The following is a 26,885-nucleotide window of genomic DNA, read 5'->3' on the forward strand; positions in this document are numbered from 1 at the left end:
AAAATTCCTCCCATACAAAAGATCAGCTTAAGTTGGAACACAATATAAGCTTTATTTTTCAATGTTTTTAGTGGATTTTTACAACAGAGACCCAGTGATGACCTGTTAAACCATGTCAGATATAATCTTCAAGGATTTTAAAGGAAATATCCCTAAAGGCATGTCCTGGATAATAACAAATCATTCAAGAGGCTTGAATCTGCAGAAGAAGAATTGACTAAAATCATCAAATTCATGGTTGCTTACTTGTTGACCACAGCCCCATGGGCTGTTTCAGCCCCTGCTGTAGGCTCAGAGGGTGGGAATGAAGGCAGGAATTTAATTTCTCTGACAACCCCGTCACTGTCACAGTTTTCTCATAGCGGATGCAACTATAGGCAGTGTGATGGTGAGGGTGACTGAGCACTGGCATCGGTTGCCCAGGGAAGTTGTGGACTCTCCATCCTTGGAGATGCCCAAAAGCCATCTGGACTCAGGCCTGATCAACAGACTTTAGGTGGCTCTGCTTGAGCAGGGGGAATGGACCAGATGACCTCCAGAGGTCCCTTTCAACCTCAACCATTCTGTGATTCTGTGGACTGGAGTAGCGCTCAGTGCAGAACAGGCTCAGAAATCCCTGTTCACTCCTGTAGTAATGAGCTGCTCTACTCAGTCCTAATTTCCTGAAGTGGATCTGCTTTTAGCTGGAAAATCTTGGACATAAGTGACTCTTGTGGTTTAACCCCAGCTGGCAACTAAGCATCGCCCAGCTGCTCACTCACTCCCCCACCCCTAGTGGGAGGAGGGAGAAAATTGGAAGAGTAAAAGTGAGGCAACTCATGGTTTGAGATAACGACAGTTTAATAGGTAAAGCAAAAGCCACACATGAAAGCAAAGCAAAGCAAGGAATTCATTCACTGCTTCCCACGGGCAGGCGTGGGAACACCTGGAGGTGTTCAGCCATCTCCAGGAAAGCAGGGCTCTATCACGCATAACAGTGACTTAGGAAGACAAATGCCATCACTCTGGACATTCCCCTTTCCTTCTTTTTCCCCCAGTTTTTTGTGCTGAACATGACGTTGTATGGTGTGGGATATCCCTTGGGTCAATTGGGGTCAGCTCTCCCAGCTGTGTCCCCTCCCAACTCCTTGTGCATCCCCAGCCCACTCGCTGGTGGGGTGGGGTGAGGAGTACAAAAGGCCTTGACTCTGTGTAAGCCCTGCTCTGCAGTAAGGAAAATATCCCTGTATTATCAGCACTGTTTCCAGCATAAATCCAAAATGTAGCCCCGTACTAGCTACTGTGAAGAAAATTAACTCTTTCCCAGCCAAAACCAACACAGTGACATATTCTGTCATGATGCTGACAGGTGGATGGTTTGGGGAAGTACGAATAAATGTTTCTCTGAAGGAACAGAGAAGCCTTATTCTACTTTTACCTCTCTTCTTTCTCCCTGTAGGGAATAAGTGAGGTGTAGCCAGTCAACTGGGTCACCTCTGTGGATGTCAGAAGAGGGTGAAAAATTAGTAATTTTTATTTTATTCATTTTGCACCTTTTCTCTACCCTGGCCACCTGAAGTTCTACTGAGCAGATGATAACTTCCCTGGAAATGAGTCATCTAGTAAAACCTTCTGCTGACAGTTTTTGGGCTGTAGCTTGTGGAACGTAGACCGTGTAAAACATTTGTTGTTCAAGATTAAAACTGTTTTTTCTGGGCTTTTCAGTCTTGGGCAATACTAAGATGCCCTCACTGGAGGGACAGTAAATGCGTAAATCAGATGTTTACCATGATGAATCATCCATTATGGCTTTTAAAAACTTTGTTTTCTAAAAGTACTTGCTCTCTTTGCTTGAAACATACTGTTCATGCCAACACATTTGCTAAGAAGCTTGCAAAAAACCCAAAGACAAAACAGATACAAAGGAGGAAAAGCATATGTTTTAAACAGGAGACTCATTCTTCCAAAAATATTTCTATGTTTGTCTAAATCTCCAAATGTGAGCAATTTTTTCATTTTACTGAGACAGACTTGCAGCCCAACTAGATTTGACATGAATTAGTAAGAAAGACCCTCCAAAATCTGCTGCTACAGGAGAAACAACATGTTGCTGTATCCAAAACGTCCAGAGAGGAATTATGCAAAGAGATTACTCATCACTGGAGCAAAGTCTTTATTTCAAGTTCCCAGCACTGATTTATGTCTAGGCCACAGCACCAACTTTTCTCCCTGTGTGTGTTCCCTTGTGCAACAGGAAAAGCCTTTTACCTCCCCTGCAACTACTGTTGGCTGAGACTTGAGATTGATCTGACCCATGATGAATATGTGTGTATCTGTGAACGGCAACAGCACAGCGCTGATCTGAGGGTGGTCCTGTAATACCAGCCCAGGCTGGTGACAAGCAAGAAATTGAGCCCTGACTCAAGAACAGAACTATATGCTCACCTTTCAGCTGTGACTTTAGTTGGCCATACGCACGACAACATCTCTTTTGCTGGATGAGAGTAAACTAAACACAGTCAGAGTTCCTGTATAAATGGAGATGATTCAGGATTGCTCTCTGTCACAAACCTTCCGTGAATTTCAGGTATTGACTGACAGTGCCCATTTCTAGAACACGCAGTAAAAACAGTTATTAAAAAAATGCTTTTACTTTGGTGGTTGCAGAGAAAAGTCTGAAAATATGACATTGAAGTATGTGGATGGCTGAAAAAGAGGGGGGAAAGGAAAAAAAAAAATAAATTTTCCTCTCCTAATCCCCTCTAGCAGGTTGGAAGCTGTTCCCTGGGGGCAGGGACATCCGGTTCCCTGGGGGCGGGTACATGCTGCTCCCCTGGGAAAGGGCTGTGCTCTATGGATCAAGGCGCTTGTCTCTGCACGCTGAGGGGGTGGGAGGCCAGGGCATCCTGGGGCAAGTACAGCAGCAGGGAAAAAGGAGTAAGTGAAAGATAGAAAAACAAAACTGAGAAAGGAAGCTTGGAGAGGGAGAAACTATGGCAGCGCTGTCAGGAGCCAGTGACCCAAAGACATCCATCTTTCCCGTGCAAGTTAGGATCTGATAACACACAAGGTGGTTAAAAGCAATGTCTTTGCGCTCTCTCCTGTGTCCTCTAATAGGTATATGAGAGACCTGCAACTCCACAGTTCGCGTTTGGGGTTGTCAGCTCAAGGAGCTTTCACTTCCCATTCATTACTGCCTAAGTGAGCTGCTGGGAAGCCACGGAGCACAAAGCAATGCCACTCATGCTGCCATCGCTCCTATTTTCAGCTCCACAAGCTCCAGAGCAAAGCAATGTGAGGGGAGGATGGAAGAACCAGGCTGCCCGGACACCTCGTCACAGCTGTGACTTACCCTCCTCTAAGGTAGCTGATGGAAGAGGTTATGGCTGGGTTGCTCTGCGTGAGTAGCATTTGGATTTAGAGAATTCACTGGTTTGGACTTGTGTGTTTTATTGAGTATGGAAAAAAAAAAAAAAAGAAAAAAGTCTTTGATTTTCTGCCTGTACAAGCATTTCTGAAAAAAGGCGTAGGGCTAGTAGCAGACTGCAGAGCAAGTGAGAGCCTTTCTGCACCTACTCCATATGGAACTGCAGTGGCACATGCCTTTCTCTCCTGCATTGTTGCAATGGGTCATTTTGCCTGCTTTTTTGGGAAACAGCAGGGTGCTTCTTTTCCCCAGTTACAATTAGAATAATTAGATCTGTTTCACTATTTCAGAGAGATTGCTAAACACTTTAATATCAAGAAATCCAGGACAGCCAGCTCACTTGAGGTGACGCTGTAAGTGGGTTGCAGTTATATGGGTGAAAGAGAAGGGTCTGACTCAGGTCTGTACCAGGAACTTTCTCAGGAGGGGAGTTAATCAGGCTCTTAAATGTGCTCAGGTGGCTTCTGACATGCTCAAAGCTCAGGCTCAGCTGCCTAAGGCCCTCCATTTGCAAAGGTATCTGGTTTCTGAAATTGCCTTTTAGCCAGTCACTGTATTCTGCTTCTATTTATGAGGCAGCCTGAGTTACAGTGCAGGATCAGGCCCTTGTACCTTCTGAAAACTGGGCCTTTATCTTCTACCTGTAAATTAGGAGTCCCAGCACCTCCCTGCTTCAGGGGTGTGCTGCAGACTGAGTGGTGATGGAGGCTGTGAAGTGTCGTGGTGGATAAGGCAAGAGAGATATTGCCGGTATATGTGAATTTACTTTGTTACAGACTCTGCTTTGCTCCGTGCATTGCTGGAGGATGAGGTAAGGAATAAAAAAATTCACTGATAATTTTTTTTTTTTCTGTGGCAATTACTGTACATTTATTGGGTTTATGCTGCTTTCTTTTGGCCCTGTGCTTCTGAGGTTTTGTTTAGTGGCATGGGGCCTCTTGTCCTGCCTTTTGAGATTGAGAGCCATGACTGCTTACAGACTTGTTGATCCAATATGCCCTATGGGGCTTAATTTTGAAGTGCCGTTATTGATTTGTCACTTAGGAGTGAGGTGATAAGCTATCCTTCTTACTAGTCAAGATCTTTCTAGCTCTCTAGCCTCAGCACAGCATCTGCTGCAGTCATGTCTTCTGCAGAAAGTTGAACATCTGTTTGGAGAGAAGTCCCAGGGTTTTCAGGCCAAACCTCATTAGCTCATTTCAACAGGCAGTGAAAACAAAATGTGATGCCCATAGGACTGGGATTTCTTTTGTTACTTGTCCGTGACTCTGGGTGCAGCAAGACCTCGCTCTGCACTTGGGGACCTGAAGCATCATCTGAAGAGCCAAGGGTTCATGAGGCTGCAAGTTACATCCAGAGGTCAGCAGATTCATGCCTAAAGGCCTGCTCAGCTGTATCCACGCTGCTTCTGACTGTCATTTCTGTTATCTGTCCTCAGAAACATCCTCCAACAGAGGCGCTGATGACGCCTTTGGCTGGGGATGTGATGCTCCAGTCTCAGGTACAGTCAGCACTGAGCCAAACCGAGCAGCTTTGCAGTCCTTATGATGTATTTACAGAGTGATACCTAAAGGAAAAAGTTTGAGTTAAAGCAAGAGGTGTTATGATTGGTTTGGGCTTTTTTTCTTGGACAAAAACTATTTGAGGCAAATTTGCAAAATTTCACTCAAGAAAGCTGGTCAAAACTTGGAAAAGAAAACAAAGAGTTTAGTCCTCTTTTTTTTTTTTTTTCATTCCAAAACACTCCATTTTTAAATGTGTCCATGATACATTTTTTTTTTCTCTTTTTGCAGAAGTTCAAACAAACCAAAAGTGTTTCAGCTTGGGGCTGAGCAAGAAATCTTTGATTGGCCCCAAATGATGGTGTTTTGTTGTTCAGTATTTCATCTTCCCGGGGCCAGCAATACAATCATTTGGCATCAATCAAAAAAAACCCAAACTTTCAATTCTTTGTCCATTTGTGGTCTGATAGATCCTCCCTGCTTTCCTAACAGTTTGGCCTGTCACAATGCAGGACCTCCACATTTTCAGGGCTTGTGCCTTCAAGGCTCAACTGCTCTAGGATTAGAGAAGTCAGCATTTCCAGATGCCTGAGGCAGTGGCTCCCCATGCTGTCCGATTCCAACCCCCAGTTTGTTCCAACCATAATTTCTCATGCCCCCATCATGCAGCATGAAGGAATCTCACCCATTAATACAGTAAGAATATTTCTCTTTTCATCACTGCAGGATGTAGTAACTTTAAAAAAAAAAAAACAAACAAAACAAAAAATCCAAACAAAACTTCTCAGAAGGAATTTGTTCCATTGTTATTTAGAATAGTGGTAGTAATAATACTAATGATAAAATATATTAATAACCAGACAAAGCCAGTGCTAGGGGCAGGCAAAATTAATGCAACTGCTGGGAGCAGCAAAATAGCTGTGACCCAGCTGTTTTCTGTCCTGGTTAGCAGATGTCTGTGGAAGAGCCCTGGAAAGCCAATGCTGTTGTGGCTGCTACTTCAGAGAGAAAAAGAAACAGCTGAGGGGCACCAGTGGCTGCCAGAAGCATCATCCATCTTACCCCCCTCGCCATAGGGAGGTAAGAAACTGTTTTGGTTACTTGACTGTGAAGCCTTGAGCTGCTTCCACTTATGCAGTGTTTTGCACTGAGGAGTTTTATAGACTCACATCACAATCCCTAGACCTGAGAACAATAAAGCGGAGCATTTTGCAAATATATCTTTTTTTAATCATTCCCTTTAACATAGGAAGTCAAGTAAAGTAAGGATTAGTTGGCTGACCCTAATGAATCTACCAGGCAAGTGGCAAAGAGGACTGTGACATTAATCTTCATTTATAGAGCCATAAGAGCATCTCTGAGTCAATAGCATTGTATATATTCCCATCCTACAGATAAGAAATGGGACAGTCAGTCGAAGTTTTTCTTTATTTGTATAACAAACTAGAGATATTACTTATTTTGGGGTGTTGTTTTCAAGGTGGGGCAGGGGAAGTGTTAATTTGTAATACATCATCCAAATATTAGTGTGCTAACTGCAGAAATAACTCGTCAATACTCAGATAACTCAACGTGTAACCTGCAGCAGGAGTGAAGAACACTGTCATGTTACATGGTGGAGTGGAAGGGGAAGGGAGTTGTGCAATTAAGTGCAGTATGTGATGTAAAGGGCTTTTATTTTCTTCCCAACCCCCGGTCCCTGGACATAGCAAATCTCAGTAGATGTCATGCATGGGCAGGGCGAGGAAATGATCCCTATTTGAATTTTAGGCATAGCTCTCAGTGGGTGGGTTTTTCAAAATTAATCTATATTTGCAGAGAAAGACAAGTGCAGAAAGCTCCTGGGAGTTCAGCTGCACCATGTCCCTCAGCTGGACAGGCTTAACATGACCAAACACATGTGGACAGGATGAGAATTCACAGGCTTAAAATGCCTCTCAGGAAAGTTAGGCTAAACATTAGGAAAAACTTTCTAACAGTGAGGACAGTTGAATATTAACAGAAATTTCCATGGGAGGTTGTGCACCTAGTGTCACTGGAGGTTTTTAAGAACTTGTTAGAAAAACATATGTCAGGAACGATGTAGGTGGAGTTAAATGACCCCCCAAGTTCCCTTTCAGCCCAATTTCCTCTGCTTCTGCACTGTTGGGTAGTAGGGGTTGGCAAATAAATTATATTTCTTTTCTAAAGTAGGTGTTATGAGTTCTCTCTCCAGTGTAGCATGAATACAGGTTTCAGTGAGGAAACATCCATAGGCAAATCTCAGAATTATTAAATAGGCAAGCAAGAAGAGCACCTTTTTTTTTCTTTTTTTCAGAGGGAATGAATTTCCAAGAGGAAAAAGGAGGAGAAAAAAGGCTCCAGAGAAGATGCATCAACTTGTTCATTGTTAAAGTAAGAAAAGAAATCTAGAGTGAATGAAAAGTTCATATCTTTGGGGAGAAAAGAGAGAGAAAGAAGAGGAGGAAAAGCACAGATATCATTAGAACAAACCCCTAAAAGAGGAAAAAGTACTAAACAAATTAAATTATACATCTAACGAGCACAAACAGACATCTACTTTCAAAAGAGATTTAACCCAATTCTTCAAAGAAACAAAACCCAGCAGTAATTAGTGAGTGCTTTTATCTCTTCTGGATTAGAGTATCCAATAAAGCTGAATTCCTAGAGGTGATGTTCCTCCTCCCCAAAATATAAATCGTTAGAAGATGTTGCGCAAGCCTTTTTCTGCTTCAGCCCAATAGGATGCCACCGAAGTCGGGCTCCTTGGGCTGTGTTTTCAGAAAATCAGCTGCGACCAGACTCTGAATGTAAAGCTGAGAAAAAGAACTTCAGGAAACTGGGACTTCTCATTTGATGCTCCCACCAGTTATGAATCAAGCCTTGAAATCCTGCTGATTTTCAGTGGTTTGAAACAATACTACATTTTTGTAATTTCTAGAATTCTGTAACTTTAGGAGAATGAAGTGGCAGCATAATGTGGGAAGGAAATAGGGTAAGCAATAAAATTAATTTTCTGTCTCTCTACTTGGGTGCCTGTACCCTGTCCATGTAGAGTGAAACCAGTCTCTTGCTTGCAAAGTGCACGTCATGCCATGGCCACAACAGGCAAACCGTGTGGCTACAGAGTGCAGACCTTTGTTTCAGATCATTTTAAAATCTGAGTTCAGTGCTCTCAGGCCAAGCAGGATGCAGAACCCTGTTGTAACCTCAAGACCTGGGTAAAGCCCTTATTTACCTTTCGTGGGAAGTTTCATGCCAGGGCTGACCTGCAAGTGACTAGTGCCTGCCACTCAGAGCTCTTTTTATGAGATGAATAAATATGCCATAAATCCCTGAGGGAAAACCCAGTACATCTCACGCTCACATGGCCTCGCACAGTGACTATTTCAAAGTGTATTTGACTTTTCTTTATGCCTTTGAAATTTCTGGAGCATCCCCTTACCCTGTAAGCAAAATGGGAGGCCAGTGGTCCAGGAGTGATTTGCCCCTCAGGTGTGACTGTAGCACGTGGTGCTGCTTATTTTCCATGTGGCAATAGGCGGTGGAGGTGGGAAAACCCAGCTGAGGCTGGGAGCGTGCAGAGCTTTTGCAGTCTGCCTTCCCTCAAGGAAAAAAAATAAAAAGAAAAATGAATCATCACTAGAAATATAGGTTGGGGTGGAAAAATACAACTCAGGAAATGTTTCCAAACTACTTGGGAAAAAGTGAAGATCAGTTCATGTGCTGCTGCCTTTGACTTTTCAGCCAATAGATATGATGCCGGCCACCCAAAATCTGCACGCTGAGCCGAGAGGAGGTTAAGCACCCAGATAAAGAGTGGCAAACATTGCCAGAAATTTTCTCCAGCCAATTCCTCCAGCCCAAACATGCTCATCACTCTTCTATGGATTTAGACATTTCCCAGTGGGCAGCTTCTTTTTCTTTAGTTCCCATGTTTCAAGAGACTAAGTCAATCTGTTTCAGCAGAGGTGGCCAGGCTCTGAGCTGTCAGCAAGGTTTATATTGGTAGCATTAATCATCTGGTAGTCGCTGTTTCTTCATTTCCTTTTGCTAACTTGTGTTCTCAGCTGTCTTTGCTTTGAAGGCAGAGATCTCTCTAACTGACCTATATGAGAAGGAAGAATAAGAAGCAGCTTCAGACTACATGCAAGAAGGGAGACCTGCTGCTGCTGCAAGGGGCCATGCTGGTCCACTGGGGGATTTAGCTGAGCTTGAAATATGGGATGGCTCCAATCATCACAAAATCCTCCCCAGTTAAGCCATTTCTGTGAATTTTGGTGCCTCCTGTTGCTCTGCAGTGCAGGACTTTGCCAGGGGTGGGATGCCATTTCTGAACCGAAAACTTGTCCCTTTCCGTGGCTTGCAAGCACGGAGCCTTGCTGCTGTTCAGAGCGCTGCAGTCTCCTGCGCCGCCAGCCGAGTAGCTCATGGTTCCTGTGAAGCCAAAGAATATCCTCACCTTTCTAGCTTTTTCCTTGCATAAGTACATCAGTGTAAGTTAGAGTTTTGGGGTTGGTGTTTTTTTTTCAGACATATACCTGAGCAAGAAGGCATGCTTAGTTTGGCCACCACAGTTATCACACAGAAGAGATACAGTTCTTCCAGGACACTTGGGCACATTGTTCTTTTTTCTATTTCTACTTCTAATATATTTTTTCTTATTATTGAGATAAATTCTTGAGATTAAATGAGATGAAGTAATCTTGGGAATAATGATTATTGTTATTATATTATTATAAGTTAATAATATTAATATATTAAAATATTAATACTATTGTTATTATAAGCTCCTGTCACTAGTAACAGGGGTAATTAATAGTAATAGTGCCATTTACTGTTTATAAAGTGTTCCATGTGTGCACAGTACTTTCTAAACAAGTGAAAATTATTGTTGTCATTTTATTGAGATAAAATTCACAAACTCTGCAGCTGTGATCACTGCCCTCAGTTTGAGAATGAAATAACATCTTTGTTAAACAATATCCTCTTCCAAACTAAAATGAACCATCATGACACTTTCCAAGCCAAAGGCATGTGTAAAGTGAGTTATGAATCCAGACTGTCCTGGAAGCACGTTTGATCACATTGTGTTTGAGAAGTATAAAGGAGGGAGAACAAATGAGTGAGAAAACATCACAGGAGGAGACAGAAGGAGGAGCAGGCTAGAGCTCAGCACTGACCCTGGGCATACAATGGGGACATGTTTGCACATTTTTTTACTTTCCAGGTCAAAATGCGTAGCAAAACTAGTGGTAATTAATTCATTTCTTTCTGTGCTTTCAGCTTCATGGCCAAAGTAGTGAAAGGCACCAAATGGCAATGTGTGACTGCTGTCTTAATGAAACACAGGGTTGTCTTCATCGGAAACACAGAGATGTATCGCAGCCCAGCTGCATCCAGGTGCGATGAGCGGAGCCTGAGGCCCTGGGTCATTGACCCACTTTTGGTCTGTTTGAACTGCTCCTTTCTCTCCTCCTCTTTCTCCATCCAGCAGGTGTGGCCCATCACGCTGTGCCAGAGGTGACAGCAGCTTGAGGAAAGGTGGAGTGAGGATATCCTGGTGCCAACCTGAGCAGCAAAACGAGAAGTGACAGTGAAAACACTCATTGCTTCACCAGAGCACGTATAAAACTAATGCTCTCTGTTATCATAGGTGTGTCTCTAAAGCAAGGCAGCTTCCAGCTGGAGGAGCCCGTACCCATAAAAGTTACGTTCTTCACTGTCATAAACTGTTGAGCTTGATGTAGCCATCGTTAGGGTTCATTTCCTAGCCGGGGTTATGCAAAGAGGCAGCCAGGACAACCACAGCATTTGGTCCTGCAATTACAGTGTCTGGTATGGAGTGGTTGTCTCAAGTGCCTGGGATTTTTCTTTTTATTTATTTGTATTTCTATTTTTCTTTAGGCATCTCTCCAATACTTTATCAGACCACAGTGGCACTACTTTTAGTACAAGAAAACCAGGTCTCATTTAACTTCGACTGAAGCATAAAATTAATAAATAAAGAACGTTAACAGTAAAGGTCATGAAGGTGAAGGCAGATTGTTGAGGTCTAGTGTTCAGAGGAGTCTGACATACCTACTTTAACTATATTTCAAAATTAAAATGTAGAGAGCCTAAAAATACATTCCTAAAAGCTTTTTCTTATTCCTAGGCCAGCTTCAGAGAGGCAGGAATTTAACTCAGCAGCAGCAAAATGGACTGCCACGTTTCTGAACTGTACTGGGAGCTCCCTTGTTCTGAGGCCAAAGCTGGTCTCAGAAATGCAGACCCAGCAGGGTTAAGCCTTTCCAAGTCCAGTATTTCTCAGAAATGAACTAAAGTCCTGGTGAGTGGTCAGCACTCCTAAGCAATGAGAGGCTGAGCAGTCAGACCAGGTGCTGCCTCTCTTTGCCACATCCCTACATTTATAAAATCTGCAGAAGCCAGTATTTCTGATTCTGCTGCAGCATTAGATAATGCTCAGTGGCTGCTGTTGCTGCTCTCCCATAATTACCAGAAACATTGCTTTAAGAAGTTACAACTTCCTGGAATAATGTGAAAAATGAACCGTTTAAAGCACCAATGAGTAATAGGTAATTGCAGGCTGGAGAATCTTTAATCACTTTCAACCTTAAGTACATTTTTGAAGAGTGCAACTCATTATTACCTTGCAGATCTTGATGGAGTTGTACATTTCTGGTAGCTGAGATTACAAATTAAATAAGAATTTTGTATACAGGTGGTACTGGTTGGCAATTACGGCACAGCCTGGTCCCCAGGCACAGAGGCTTAACTCCCTGCTCTGCTGCAGGCTTTTGTTTGACCATGGAAAGGTTATGGAGACGTTTGTGTGCGGAGAGTGTAGTGCTGCGGTGCCTACCATTTCAGGTCCCCTAAAACCTGGGTCCTGTGAGATCTGATCCCTAAGGCATATAAATGTATAATGAGAAAAAGAGTGACCCATGAGACATTGTGTGTAGACTAAGAATTATGGATGGTAGCCAGCAGAAAAGGTTGCACATCAGCTTCATTGCTGCCCAGAGAAAGTGCTGAACAACTTCTGGGACCTCCAGCCAAGAGCTCGCTGAGTCCTGTTGTTGATTTAGCTCTGCATTTCCTGTGGTACAATTTTTGATCTATAAAATGAAGATAATAAGTATCTTCTTATGTATGCAAGTAAGTACATTGATACAAGGAGCTCAGCTCTAGCTTTCAAGTGGTGTATATGTAGACATTTAATAGAAAAAGGGTGAAATGGACATTTTGATATCCACACAGCATGTTTTGCAGAGCTTGGGCATGCTCTGTCCCTGTGCAATATGGAATCTAGGAGTAACCAGGACTGGAGTGACTGAGTTTCCTTTACAGAAGGCTCCCAGACCCCCCGAGTGATGCCCTTCCCACCCTTTTTCTCAGTGCCTGCCCCTCTCTTCTCCCATCTACTGGCTGCTCTTTCTCCCCCAGCATGAATATCAGCCAGCATGTTCTCAGCTAAGGCAATATTTCAGCCTGAAACTTTGAAAGTGAAGAAACCACACCACTTGGCTGTAGTGAAGAGGAGAGATGAAGCCATGCTCCGGCCGCAGGCAGATGCCCTCAACCTTCATTGCATATTCCTGAGAGGTATGTCTCGAGAAGTAGGACATGTGCAGTCTGCATGCTGCATTCCGACTCATTGGCCTAAAACCTCCGAAGCTGCATTACAATCCCCATTCTTGCTGTTCATCTGCAAATGCCCTGAATTCATTACTACCATGTTGATGAAAACTGTTTTCCTCCTACATAAAATATTTCTGAAAACATTTTCCCATTGTATGCTCAAAACATCTCTTGCCAGCAAAGGGAGTCCTCTTCCCCCTCCTCTTGTGGCAGTGAAAGCCCGAATGGGAAGGACCGATCCTCTGCTTGTAGCAGTGCACGGGGAGGTGTGATGCCACAGGTGAGCCTCTGACTCCCTTATGCTATGTTTCCAGGCATTATATACTGCACAGTGACCTTTAGGTGAGCAAAGGGAGGGACAGCAGCCCAAGGGTTGGATGAATTATGTCTTTAAATAGGACTTATATTGCTGGAGCAAAGGAGGACAGTGTTTAAAGGACTCCGTGCACCTGGAACCTGGCACCATATATGATTGGCATTTGCACTGCTAATGAGACCATTTCTATTTTAATGAGCTCATTACTATTTTTATTGCTATTTTATTTTGCATGTTTCACAAATCATGCAGGGAGGTGCTTTTTATTTCCACTTTCTCTTTCTACCTTGGAAACTCTCAGGGCGATCCCAGTGTCTGCATAACAGATGAATGAATTAGCTCCTGTGGAGATACCGAGGAGCGATGGCTGCTCTTAACTGGTCATAAAGGGAGAAGGACAGGACTGAGTCGTGCCTGGAAACTAATTCAGTAAGGAGTTTCCATGCTGTTCTGAATCCCATGTGGTTCTGAAACCCAGTGACAAGATGTTTTTATGAATATATCTTCTATTCAGAAAAGTATGCATAAAATTAGTCTGTTCCTAAGAGGATGCTTGGCGTATATATTATGCTTTTTGTCAACTGTTTCTTCCAAATATTGATTTGGATCAGACTTTGTTTCTCTGCCATTTTGCAGTATTTTGCTTTAATAAGCTTTGGATATGATAAGGCAAAGAAGTTTTGGCTTTGCAGCAGTGTTCAAGTTCCCGGTGTTGCTCAACTAGTCTGATTCATGTCCCTTGAGATCCTGCTTTCTTATTTTGAGCTCTAAGCATATGTAGGGTAGGGCAGCCCCCAGGGACAGCTCTTGCTGGCTTCCAGTGATCCTGTTGGCTTGGATTGCTTTGGCTTTAGGACCTTACCATTACCTATTCCAGTTGGCTTCTCAGTAGCCACTGCCTCAGCTTTAACTCTCAGTGAAGAGCCAATACCCTGGAAATAATCCTCTGCTGACTTTCAGGTTACTTGGTTTCAATGTTGCACCATGAGATGCAACTCAGAGAGGGAATCAAAAGGGGTGACTGACTCCACCATGACCCTGTGGAGGTTTCCAGACACCTCTGAAGCAGAGTGCAACTGAACCATCCCTGTGAATCGGCTGGTGGAAAATCATGTTGCTATGTCATATTGCTGCCACTAATAGGTGTAAACACACCAGTTTCTGAGGGAGCGCAGAAGAATTTATGATGCATAGTTATGGAGGTGGTACCTGTATCCAACTTCAGAAAAAGATTTATCTGCATGACACCTCTAGACGTTTTTTTTTTTTTGACTTTACAGTTCAGACATATTCTGCACGTCATGTGCAAAGTCCAAGAATTGCTTAAGAATACAAATTGCATCCAAAGGACACTAACTAAAAAAATGTATGTGTGTACATTTGCTTCTTGTTGGCGCTACCAAGCTACATTTTGAATCTCAGGTTTGTTATTTTGTTAGTTTGAAGTTGTAACTCTGACAAGTTCCTTCTGTCCCACCCCTTTCCTCTGTGTCCTCTGGCTGCTGAGACATCATCACTCTTTCAAGCCCAGGGTTAGGGCTGGCCTGTTTTTAATACTCTGTAGACTTCGGTGGCATCTGGCAGTAGTACTGACAGCTGTTGCAGAGAAGATGAAGAAGAAAACAAGACATCAGAGTTAAAAAAAAAAAAAAAATCAGGCGACTGGGTGTGTTCAAAGGCTGTCTCCCAAATTTATATTGAAAGAAAATATGGATGCAAAACTTCCGTGCCTTTCAGATGAACCTTCTGCTACCTTGCTTGGGTAGCTCAAAAAGGGCACAGGAGATAGAAATAATGTAAATATGCGGAGAGACAGAAGTACATGCTGTATCTCCTTCAGGAATTTAATAATTGTTTTAGTGAACCTAGAGCAATTTTCTTCCAGCATCTGAGAAATGTCTGTGGTGGTGTTCTTTTGTGAGCTTTGTGCTGTGCTGGTATTTTATGTTTAATAACGTATGCAGTGAAATGGGAGAATTAGCAAGAATTTTGCTTCTGGCAAGATTATCTACATGATCTGCCTTTGGCTGGATGTAACAAGTGTCTTTTCTGCAGGTGTCTGTGGGTGCTTTGGGGTTTGTGACAAACTGTTGCGGGATTTGAGTGTGGCACAAACCAGCAGGAGTCAGCTGAGGTTGGATCCTTCCTTAGGAAGTTGTGAGAAGGGAAAGGAAAGAGAGGGGAGCAAACTGGCACACTTTAAACAGGTCCTGTGCAACCAAAATCCCAAGGAAGTTTCCCAAAATAATGCAAATAGTCATCCATCAGTCTTTCCTCCATAGAGCTGCTACAAGCTTCAAAAAGGAGCTTTTCCTTTTCAGCTACCCGAGTCTGGTACCTCTTGGTGGGCTCCCATCAACTCATTAGTACTTTGCAAACCAGTGTTGGATACTGAGGTCACTGTATGATATTCATACAAGTTACCTCTCATTGCAGGTTGCTAATAGCTGTAAACAGAAAATAATTTTTTTTAAAAAAAAGGAAAAAAGGAAAAAGAAAATTTAAAAAAGAAAAGAAAAGAGAAAAGAAGAGAAAAGAAAAGATAAGTGAAAAAGAGGAGAAAAGAGAAGGAAAGAAAAATAAAAGAAAAATAAAAAGAAAATAAAAGAAAAAGAAAAAGAAAAGAAAAGAAAAATAAAAAGGAAAATAAAATAAAAGAAAAATAAAAAAGAAAATAAAAGAAAAATAAAAAAGAAAATAAAAGAAAAATAAAAAAGAAAAGAAAAATAAAAAAGAAAAGAAAAGAAAAGAAAAGAAAAGAAAAGAAAAGAAAAGAAAAGAAAAGAAAAGAAAAGAAAAGAAAAGAAAAGAAAAGAAAAGAAAAGAAAAGAAAAGAAAAGAAAAGAAAAGAAAAGAAAAGAAAAAAAGAGAAACTTATCCAGGCTGGGGTTTTGGTATTTTTTTGTGTGTGTGGTTTTTTTGTTTTGGTTTGGGTTGGTTTTTTCTGTGTGTGTGTGTTTGGTTGTTTTTTTTTTCTTTTTTTCCCCACAAACTGGCAAGCGTTTATATGTGAGTGCTATACTGAGAAACTCAGTGTTTGATCCTGGTCGGAATCCAGAAGTATGGGGTAACAGTGTCAAGCTCATCTTTTGCAAACCACAAGAGGGTTTTGGTAAAGGATATGTCAAAGCAGGAAACCAGTATGGAAAAAAACCCCCATGTTAGTGGATGCTGGTTAAGTCTTCCTTTCCATTATTTCTTTGTATATTTATTACAGTTATTACCAAATCTCCCTGAGTTTTCCAGTCCCTGGGGTTCAATATGCCTCACATTGGAACTTATCTGAAATGCTTGTATCACACAGGACACGGGAGTGATGCAGGGGATTAAAGTGACAGGATGGCCAGCATATAAAATGGTCAAGAATTCCAATAACTTGTTGACAGTTGAACTTTATTTTTAGAAAGTGATTGGCAGGTGATGATTGAGTAGTGCTGTGTCCAGTTAGCTCTGATTGACCCAGTAAAACAATGGCGGAGACTCCGACAAACTGATACCATTGCTGACTGAAGACAATATCCTGGCCCTGTATGGCATTTCTGACGTGTAATGATCTGAGTGTCATCTTTTGCTCTTTTTTACGGCTCATTTCTCTTTCTGGTTCTTTTGCCTCCAAGTTCATGACAGAAGGAAGATAAAGTGTCACCCTTTTTCCTTTGAAAGAATGAATGCATTTAACAGAACGAAGGTATTACTCAATGACTGCAGTAAGAGCTGGCCCAAAAACTGGCCTAAAGCACCGATATCAGTGAGTGCTAGTGGGCGTTGATTCTGAACACTCCTTGCGAAGATGAGGGCAAAAGATTAAGTCAAATGAAGAGGCCAAGAACCACCATATTTTTGCAAAGTCAGTTCCCCCTGTGTTTTTGCACAGTTTGTTTTCTTTCCTTTCATTGTCAGTGAGGGAATGTTTTGTTTTCTCTATTCCTCTAAATCACAGTTGTGATTCAGCTGTCATAACAATTTGGATTTGGGACAGTAGAAAATTGCTATGCATTAATGCTTATTGGACTTGACCTGATGAACCATTACTTTGTAGAAGATGGTTTACAGCTTTCATTCATGACCTGGACTGGCCTAATTTTTGCAATTCTAAGAGCAGCAGTATTGTAGTTAGGATGTTAGCTTACATTTGTTTGTTCCTTTTCTGTAGGTCCTCAGCAATGAAGAGATATTGCAGTGCAGCGTTTCTCTGGATTACTCTGCCACATATGTCGAGTCGGAACACCGAGGATATAAATCTGCCATAAACCTTTGGCCTTATTTCAGCCAGTTTATGCATTATCTGAAGTCCGTGTAGCAGCAAATTGCACTGGAAGCTATTCTTCTGGATTTCCTATTTGTGCAATACAAGGTGATGTGAATTTGAATTCACAGCAATGATCTCATCAGGTTTGCTATAGGTAATTATATGCAGACATACAAGATCTTCCTCTAGAACATGTCTATGGATGGTCTGCAAACAAAATTGAAGTTTACCTCCCACAGGTAAGTTGTTTGTTTGTTTGTTTGTTTTAAATATGGCCCTATGCATATGGGCTCCACATTTTGCATACTTAATTTGGCTATTAAAATCAATCATGTCTTGAGTTCCTCCAGACAAAAACCACCTCTCTAAATTGACCCATACTGCGATATTAAGTTGCAATGTTGAATCTCCTAGCTAGCCAACTGTGCTGTTTAATTAGGGTGCCTTTCCAAATCACCTTCAATAGCATCATTGTAACATATGGGTTGAGATTTAGCCATACGGTCCAAACACAGAAACAAAGCACATCGCTAATTGTCTGAACACACAGAGAGGCACAGCACAGGCGCTCAGATAGGCAGAGATAGAATGACATGTCCTGTTTTGTAGGAACAGCATATTTATTTATTTTTAATATAATTTATGCATTTATAATAAACAGCAGTGTTTTATTGCTGGAGAGAGATGTTCAGAGTTTAAAATCCACTTGCATTGCTCACTAGTCTAGTTGACTTAGGCTGTCCTTGGAAATGCAGGGCTGCCTTTGAACTAATCGCCAAAGCACTGTAGGAAGGACGTACATGCAGCAAAGGTTTTACTTTGGGTGGGCCTTTTCCAAAGGTTGTAGTTTCCTTCTACTTGGAGTTTCAGCTGAATGAGTGCGGCCAAGTTGCAAATAATCATTGCCTTTTCCTGTATTCATGGCGGACCAAATCCTACAACCCTCTGCAAAGCACAGTCTGCACTTACTTGTAAACACACCTTGAAAGTGGATGGTTTATTCAACAAGGGAATAATAAGCCTCAAGCAGAACATTTCCTTTCCTTCTTTATGCACAGGCAACCATTTATTTTCTTCCAATATGTAAGATGAAGAGACTGCAGTCCAGTCAGTCACTTTGATAGGATAACAGAGCGAACAGGTAGTGATGTCAAAAAAGAGAAGCTGTTACTTAAATTAAATTAATGACAGTTTTATAAAGAATATGGAACTGTATGAACCACTGAGGTACATAGATCAAAAAATACATTAATCTGAGTAGGTACCAGTCTAGTTTCAGGGGTGATTTGTGTGTCATACACGATCAGCTTGAGATTAAGAAAATATGTATTACTTTTATGTGGGTCATGGTTATCAAAGAAGTCTGAGAGTGTTTCAGGGAGACTGTGTGTCAGTAAATGCCTACAAAAATCTTTTCCTGATTTATTAATTTGAAATAGTGTCCAGAGGTATTAGTCAAGGTCAAGGGCCATTTCTTATTAAGTATTTCTAGACCTCCCTGGTAAAGATGTTAAAAACAAATCTTAATATTATTTACTTCTTACTATAGCAACATAAACTGATCTTCCCCAGCCAGCAAGAGCTAATTAGAGTTTTAATATTGAAAAGTTAATCTTATCTCAGAGTTGTTCATCAGACTCCTCCACTTTAAACTTGTATTGAAAAGAGACACGAAGCACTTGCCATACCTTTCAAAGCCAGAACCTGAGTAAAAATCTGGGATTGTACTTGAGTCAGTCACTTTGGAAGTCTCTGTGTATTCACCAAGGATTTTTCCCTGTTTTAACATTGGTGTCTTTATCTGGACTAAGCCAAAGACAGTAAAAATGTCCCAATTTCAAATTCTCCAAATAACTCCTTCTCTTTGTTTTCCCATTGCTATTAAACACAGACAGCAGTAGAATAGGGGCAACGAAAGCAATCCAAGCTGGAAAGTTTGGCCTTTCAAGGAAGATTAAATTTTGTTTACCTGCAAGGCTGCCAACTGTCCCACATTCAAAGGGCTGTGGGAACCACTGAGTCTTTGTGGCTAGAAATCTCAAATCCCCCTTTACCAAAGAAATAGAGGGCATCACATACAGGCCTCACTTGCATGGGAAGTTTGCTCAAGCCTTCAGTCTCCTGGGACCGGCAAGGAAAGGAGTTTGCATGTGGCCCTGAGAAACAGAAAGCAGGAATGGAGACTCCAGGGACCAAGGATCCCCGCCTGTCCAGGTAAGAAGGAAACATTTGTTCAGTTATATTCAGAAAAAAAAAACAAAACCAAAAACCAAAAAACAAAAAACCTGGGTTTCTTCTCCTTATTGCCCTGGAGTGAAGAAACCAGGATTTCCCTACTCATTTCTTAGGTGTTTTTTTTCAGATAAACAACCCATCTTTCTCCTTTTTCCAATCTCATTGGGAGCTTCATTTAACCTAGCAGTAGTTCAAGGTGTGCCACCATGGGGCTCAGAGGGAGGAAAAGGGGAATAAATCCTTCCAGGAAAAAGAAAGCAAGCAATAGGACTTCATCCAAGGACTTTCCTGAATCCAGAAGGCATATGGTGATTGAGTTCTGTAGCAGCTCATCTGAAGGATATCAAAATGCTTTTTTTTCCAGGAAAATCTCCATGCCAGCAGTATGGAACTTGAAGGTGGGATACACTGGATATATTTGGCGGGTTAATTACTTGTGATTCACCCCCAGTTTCTTTCAAAAGTAAGTCATGTGGAGTGCACATGAAACCATATTTATTTCCTGCCACAGCACATGCTGGTCAAGTTTTTCCTGCTCCACTTCCTTGGCCACAGGAATTGTGCAGTCGTCAACAGATGCGGGTCTTAACTTCACATTTCAGTCACTTCATTACCCTTCCCCTGCCTTTTCAATCAACACAAGCCAGGAAAGCCTTGTTGAATGTGACTAACATTTAAAACATAGCTGGATGTTTCACAAGATTCGTAGCTGTGAGCAGGCTTTCAGTTCAATTAATAATAGACCCCCCCACTCTGACTTGTTTCCACAACCTAATTCAAATTTTAACCCTGTAATGCTGAGGCTGTGGATTTTCTGGCTGATTTTTGGTTTTTGCAGTAACATATTTGTTCAAGGAGAATAGATTTAATCTATAGATCCAAACTGGGATTACTGGAAAAGGTCACACACGCCCCCTCAACTCTGCTCATCCTCACAGTCTCTCATTTCTTTTTGACATCAGAAAAGCCTGAATTTTAATTTATTTGTTATATTTAGAGCAGATGACCTACCCAGTCAGAATCAGGGATTAGGAATTTATTTGGTAAAGTATTATGCAAAAATATAGCAAAAAGTTGACTGACCCTGGCGCAAACTCTTTGAGTCCTCTGGTATGTAACTGTAAAATCATGATCAGAATCTGAAAAGAAGAAAATAAATTGTTGATAGCAGACATTTTTTCATTTAATTACTTCCCCCGCCCTGCCCCCGAGAGCTTCTGTACAAAGAAGCCTTGAGATAGTGGATGGCTTCTTTGCAAATTCTGATATTTTGTACCAAACAAGATTACTCAGGAGCAATAAGAATGACCCCAGCTGTTGTCTGCTGCTAAAAACCTTTTAAATGTATAAGGACATAGAGTCACTCAGTAATTACAAGGAAGGAAGACCACACGACTTAAAGTGACCGGTTAATAACCAATTCCTGCTGTGAAAATTTTTGTCCTAGCTATACAGTATGTTTGGAAAACTGAAAAGCATGTGAAAAAATATTGACATTGCTTCATAAATGGAAAAAATGAAAGTTCATTCAAAAATGAATAATGTGGCTAGCATGGTATGAAATCCCACTGTTTTAAAATAATACCTACTTTAATTGTATTGATCTTTTAAAATAATTAAGAATGTGGAAATAATCAGGTTTTCTTGCATTGTTGAGCTTTTTGTGTGTATTTTGAAATATTTTGTATCTGGTTTTCTTCCACAGCTTCAACTTTAAAGACTGTCTTGTTTTATCAAGATAGTATTCTGTGACAGCTTTTTTAGTATTCTCGGGGGTACAAACAGCACACAGTGGCCGATCTTTCTTCAGAAACAGTAAGGGAAGTAAGTGGTATATACTTATAACCTAAAAATAATGCTTATTGCTTTTGCATCTTAATTTAGCACTGGTTAGCTGATATTTTTCACATATGTATTTAGAACACAAGGAACAGCTCTGGCCGCCTGAGTAGATTTTGTCACTGAGTTTCAGGAAATGAAACAACTTTATTAACCTCAGAAAAAGAGGACAACTGAATGCAAGGAATGCTGCAAAAAAAATGAAATTGTGATTTTAAAATTCAGTGATGTAGAAAATGACAATGAGACTCAAACATACATGAGATGTTAAAGAGCCCAGATTGCCCGTTGGTAGCTGCATACATGAAAAGTCAACACAGAAATCAAATATAAAAATACCAATGTGTTCTGGATTAGTGGAAACAAGTCACCCTTTGAGAAGAGGAGGCAGCATTTCTTCACGCTTTCAACAGCTGCCCACTTGCAGAGCATCACGTACTTTGCGGTATTTCAAAAAAACATTGGCGTGAGGTCTTTTGTGTAAGTAGTAACAGATCTCAGGTTTCTCAGCAGTACTTCCAGCTGTGAAACTTAATTTTTTTCCTCCTTTAAATTCACCTGAAATGGCATTGTCCTTGCTTATAGCCAGTCCTTTCCATCCAATACTAATAGAATTGGCTGCAAGAAGGAGCAAGGCTGAAAAAAGAATTGAGAGGACGGTGTCCCAGGGCATACTGCACTGCCTGTCAGCTGTTCTCTTACCTTCAAAGAGGCAAAGTCAGGAGTAAATGTTTTATAGCACTGGAAAAGTTACCAAAGAAACAGTATGGAGGCTATACCATCATTACAGATCCCCTGTTGGACCTAGCCTTTGAAGAAAGGATGGCGGGACTGAACAGAGGCTGTGGAAATCCTGAGTTGGTTCCCAAGGCCAGCAAAGGCTCTGTGATTCACAGGGAAAAATCTCAGCCTCTCTCTATTCAGTTGCCTATGCATAAAACCCATAAAACTCTTTGAAGTAGAAGAGACCTCCCATTATTTTTGTTTTGGTTTGGTTTTCTTAAGGGAGATTGCCCCTTGGCTGAGCCCTGTTGTGAAATAGTTTGCTTCAGAGCAGTGCACAGACCCCGGTGCTTGTGTTGCCTTGTTCTTAGGACATTTTGAACATTTTACTTTTCTTCAAAGGATGTTTTTTTCTTTGAGATTAAGCCATTTGTTTAAGAGTATTTCATATTCTCTTCTTTCTGCTTGGAAAAGCTCTCAATAAGAGTCATGGTATAAATACGGTTTGTAAATGAAACATAGGCCTGGATCAATACCCTTCTCCTTGCCGCAGGGTAGCATAATAACTGGAAGATGTTCTCATAATTGTTATGAGGACCGGGGATTCTTTCATTTATGCTAGTGAAATGTGTTGTTAAGTCATCTGATCATATGAGTTGAGTCTGAGGTTTCTGTACTTGTGGCAAAATGGCAATATTCCTAAAGCATCTTACAGTCAGCAGTTTCAGAGGACAGGTTATTTGCAAAATAGCCTCCACATTATAATCCACTGACACATAAATCTGCTGCTCCCTAACTTCCAGCTCTGGCCCTTCCAAATCCAAAATTAAATGGCTTCTACCCCAAGAGCTGAATTGTCACCTAAACTGCAGTGCTTGAGAGATTTGCTGTTACTGAGGAAATTGGTCTCCTATATATTTCCATTGGATAATTTCCCAAGGACCTATCTTCAGTGCATGTTAATACAGTATATTGCAACGTTGTAGCTTTTGGGTAGTCTAATAGACATGTAATCTTATTTTAGCAGAAACCCGGATGCTCACAGACTTACTTGTCCAGCGCAGTAATTTGCCCTACAAATAGGCTCCCTGAAATCAATAGGAAACCTTGTGTAGGTATTGTTTAGTATATGAAAGTATATTCACACCTCATTAGCTTATACATATGACTTCAGCAGAGTTACTTCTTGACTTCTATTATGGCAAAGCTCATGCCCTTTTCTAGTGAGCAATGTATTTTTTCTTTGTGTAATAGAAAAAATGCGAAAATTGCATTTGAGCACGGTGACTTTCCAACACATTTCAGGCGTTCTTAACCCATGTTCATGAAATCCCACCTGGTCAGAGGATCTTACTCACAATTACTTATTTCTATAGTTATTCATCCTTAAGGTGAACTCCTTGCTACATATGGCACCACTTCTGCTCCCCCATAGTGAGCTGTTGGCCAATTTTTGTCTTAGACCATTTCAGATAGGAGAGGAAAAAAAATGGTAAATTATGTCTATTTCTTAGTGTAACCATGTTCATTTCTTAGATTGTGCTACCCATCTCGCACTTCCCTGAGAACACTGGAAAAAAGCAGCAGACACCATTTCCCCTAGTTGTCCTCTCACCAGCTTCCTTTTGATCTTCCATAATTGCTTTTTTCGCCCTGAAACTTCTACAGATTTATGGATATGGGGTACACTTTGCTGCTGAACAAATCGAAGTAGGCATCTCTGAAAGACATGACTGCAACTTGTCCCTGGCTTTTATTTGCAGTACAGGATGAAAACTGGGGCAGTGACAAGTATTTACCTCAGCAGGTGGAGTGAAGATCACCCTCTGCTCTGTTGTTTCCCTTACACTCATCACAGGAGCCGCTAACATGAGTGGCTTTTCTTTAGCATTGCTATTGTGCTGTGCAACGCAGTTGTCATGTTCAAATGTTATCACAAGTACCATTCTTGCCATACCTGGACTTTCCACTCATATCAAAGAGGCTTTTCAACACACACCTGTGAACAATCTCAAATGGGACCTTTCCCTGACCTGTGACAAGCAAGCTCACATCTTAACTATCACATGCTGGCACTTGCAATTGCCGGGGGTGCGATGCTTTAGGATCACCTTGGCCTATCAAGAAGGCCAGTGCCCAGCAGTTTCACTCTGATGAGCAAGGCCAGGGACCCTGTATAGTAGTCTGACTATTTGTAGATGCACTGCATGGTCTCAAGCTCGTGTATGCTCAGCTCTCACCCGGATAAAGTAGCCTGTGATGAATTCCACAGCAACAGGCAGTAAAGAGAAGCAGTGTGAATGGGGTTTGGACAACCAGATCAAATAACTCTAGAGAGCACTTGAAGCAGCCTGTCAAGAAAATGTGGCCGTGCATGAGTTTCAGAAGGCTCACTGGCCTCTCTATTGCTCCTTGTAGTAAACTATTCTCTCCTGCAACAAGCGCTCTGCTGGCAAAAGATGTCAAAGCAGGTCAGGTGCCAAAATCAACCCCCACTCCCTTTATTCAGTTTGCCAAATACAGCTATAATAATGAACTGCATTCATTTAGTACAGGTCTCTCTTACCTTGTGTTTGATTTTATGTAATAGATGTACTACAGATAAAATAGGTGCAAATAGTACTTCATTGTAATCCAATGGTATGGAGAACTTAAAATAATACACACTAATAATGAAAGCAGTTTTAGACATGTACAGATTCAAACCCACTTAAGGAAACTAGCTATAAATCTCTTTTATTTGCATTGGTATGGTATATTTTACCCTTATTTATTAGGTAAGGCTCACACTTGTTTGAACTGCCTCTCTTCTATTTATTGTGACTTAGTTCCTTTGCCATAGCCTTAGAGTCTATCTTTATAGAAAGAACTATTGGACTGTGTCCCATTCAGGAAAAGCAAAACACATTAGGATTTTTGCAGCCTCAGTCAGTTGAAACAACAGTAACTCTCCTACCCAGGCATGTATTACCACCTAACACTCACAAATGTAAATGGAGGAGTTTTACCACATACTGTATAGCAAATTATACTGAGATTTTTTTTTTTTTCAGCCAAAATACCTGCGATGGAGAAACAGAAATAAAAATTTCAAGGAAGATATAAAGAAGCAGCAAAGCTTAGGACACAACCTGAACAAATAGTGGCATTGTGGGCTTGCTGAAAGCCAAAACATAGAGCTTTTTTCACTGAGTGCTGGCGCAGGGAGGCTTGGGGTGGTATATAAAAGTACTTTCTCCTATGACTTGATTTCTGTGGTAACAATTAGGATTTTATGTTATTTTCAGATAAATAGAACTACATCAAAGACACCTGACTGTCATAATTTTTTTCTTCTTAGGGAAACAACAAAGTTGTTTTCTGACCTTTAGGGGCACAAAGAAGTAATGTTATTGAGTACCTCACCATATCAATTTCCTGTTTTGTTTGATGGGATGACTATGATTTACAGGATTTCTTTATGTGACCCAATTAAATATAGAATTTATAATATTCATGCAGTTTCTGTGCCAAATATACATAGTGCTGATACAGCAGGGATCTCAAAATATCAACCACCTGCTTGGAAGGAACAGAATTATGAATACATCTCCTTAAACAATAATTCATCATACTCAGAAGCCTAAAGTTAAGCTGCTCTAGAGCCAACACAGCTGCTTTATCATCTTATTTGGGGGATACTGCTGACTTACGATGCTGGTTATCATTCTTGGAACTCATGACTAAGACTGAATTCAAGGATTTAGAAGCCTAGGAAGCAACACTGGCTTTATCATGAAGGATCTTATCTTTCAGAGGGGAATCCTGAGCTGTGAATGGCATGTCCACACTTACTTATACAATACACCTGCAAACCAAATCAGCCAGATCAGGGAACCACCCAAAGTTAACACATTCACAGTGTCTGTGCAAAACTGGGAGAACCTTTGCATACCTCACTGAGGACTGCAGGGAAATACCCCCTCTCCGCAAAGATCCTCATCCTTGAACACCCACCCCACCCCACCCCCCCCAAAAAACCAAAGATGGTTATGGGGTAGGGTCTTTCCTAACTGAGGTCAGCTGAGGTACCAGCTCAAGAGAGTCAGGAAGAGACATTTTTCCCTAGGGAAGGCTGCTTTACTCAGAATAATGAAATTATTTTTAATCTGCATGGCTTTCTCATGAGAGGACTTTGATCTCACATAATTTAGGTTTATGATTTTTTTTTCCCACACAGGCTAGTGCTGTAGAAGTGAGACAGACTGAAAGCACTCACAGCTGAGCTTGGAGGGCTTGCATACAGTCTAGGGGTATATATGTGTGTAGACAAAATGAAATATCAGGACCTGAGTGGGGTTCTGGGGGATAAAAGATAGCACCACAGTATGATAGTGGCTTTAAGTCTATTTTTCACTGCATGGAAGCAGACTACTGCTGTGCCCATTCTAGATAGTTGTTAGTCTAATTGGTCCTTTATAACTTAGATTTTACAGCTTCCCTTAGCAGCCAGGTTCACTGATTAACTATCCTTCATTAGGAAGCTTTTCAAAATCTCTAATTTAAACCTTTGCTGCATGTGGTGCCAGGCACATTTCTTGCCCCTTTGGTGACCAGGACAATATTTCAGAAGCACCTTTGTTGCAGACTTTTTTGAGGATTGGAAGGCTATTATCTTGTCTTTTATTTCAAAGGACTACAAATTCACCACTTTCAGTTTTATCTTTATGAAAAGAAAAATTTTCTTAACTTCTTCATGATGCCTATTGCTCTCCTGGAACCAGGGATACTTTAGCCCTTTCTGTCCCTTTCTCACCTATTAAATGTATTTCAGGATGACCACTTCTGTGAAGTGGTCATTGAAAGCTCTCTTAGTCAATAACTGGGGCGTCATGATGCTTAATGAATGTTGCCAAACTGTAAATATAGTATCCCAGACATACTGGGATAAAAGCCTCCTGAAGAATTTAAAGTAGTCAGAGCATGAGGAAG

The 26,885-nt window shown here is 41.2% G+C and overlaps 3 long non-coding RNA genes across 5 annotated transcripts; all 3 read left to right on the forward strand.

Annotated features, from left to right (window-relative positions):
• Positions 1-2,238: 2,238 nt before the first annotated feature.
• LOC135315114 (uncharacterized) lies at positions 2,239-4,620 on the forward strand. The gene is made up of 3 exons (XR_010374559.1): positions 2,239-2,566; positions 3,097-3,342; positions 4,183-4,620. It is a non-coding gene; the product is annotated as an uncharacterized LOC135315114 (long non-coding RNA).
• Positions 4,621-4,842: 222 nt separating this feature from the next.
• LOC135315115 (uncharacterized) lies at positions 4,843-8,149 on the forward strand. The gene is made up of 3 exons (XR_010374560.1): positions 4,843-4,907; positions 5,861-5,988; positions 7,226-8,149. It is a non-coding gene; the product is annotated as an uncharacterized LOC135315115 (long non-coding RNA).
• Positions 8,150-10,195: 2,046 nt separating this feature from the next.
• Positions 10,196-25,225, forward strand: LOC135315181 (uncharacterized). Of its 3 annotated transcripts, none has more exons than XR_010374617.1 (6): positions 10,196-12,516; positions 12,731-12,832; positions 17,022-19,331; positions 19,717-19,815; positions 21,058-21,176; positions 23,678-25,225. It is a non-coding gene; the product is annotated as an uncharacterized LOC135315181 (long non-coding RNA). The 3 variants fall into 3 exon arrangements; XR_010374616.1 differs by having other exon boundaries at positions 10,196-10,311; positions 10,406-12,516; positions 21,058-25,225; XR_010374615.1 differs by having other exon boundaries at positions 21,058-25,225.
• The last annotated feature ends 1,660 nt before the right edge of the window (positions 25,226-26,885 follow it).

The sequence above is a fragment of the Phalacrocorax carbo genome, chromosome 10 (assembly GCF_963921805.1).
Source record: "Phalacrocorax carbo chromosome 10, bPhaCar2.1, whole genome shotgun sequence".
Lineage (NCBI taxonomy): Eukaryota > Metazoa > Chordata > Aves > Suliformes > Phalacrocoracidae > Phalacrocorax > Phalacrocorax carbo.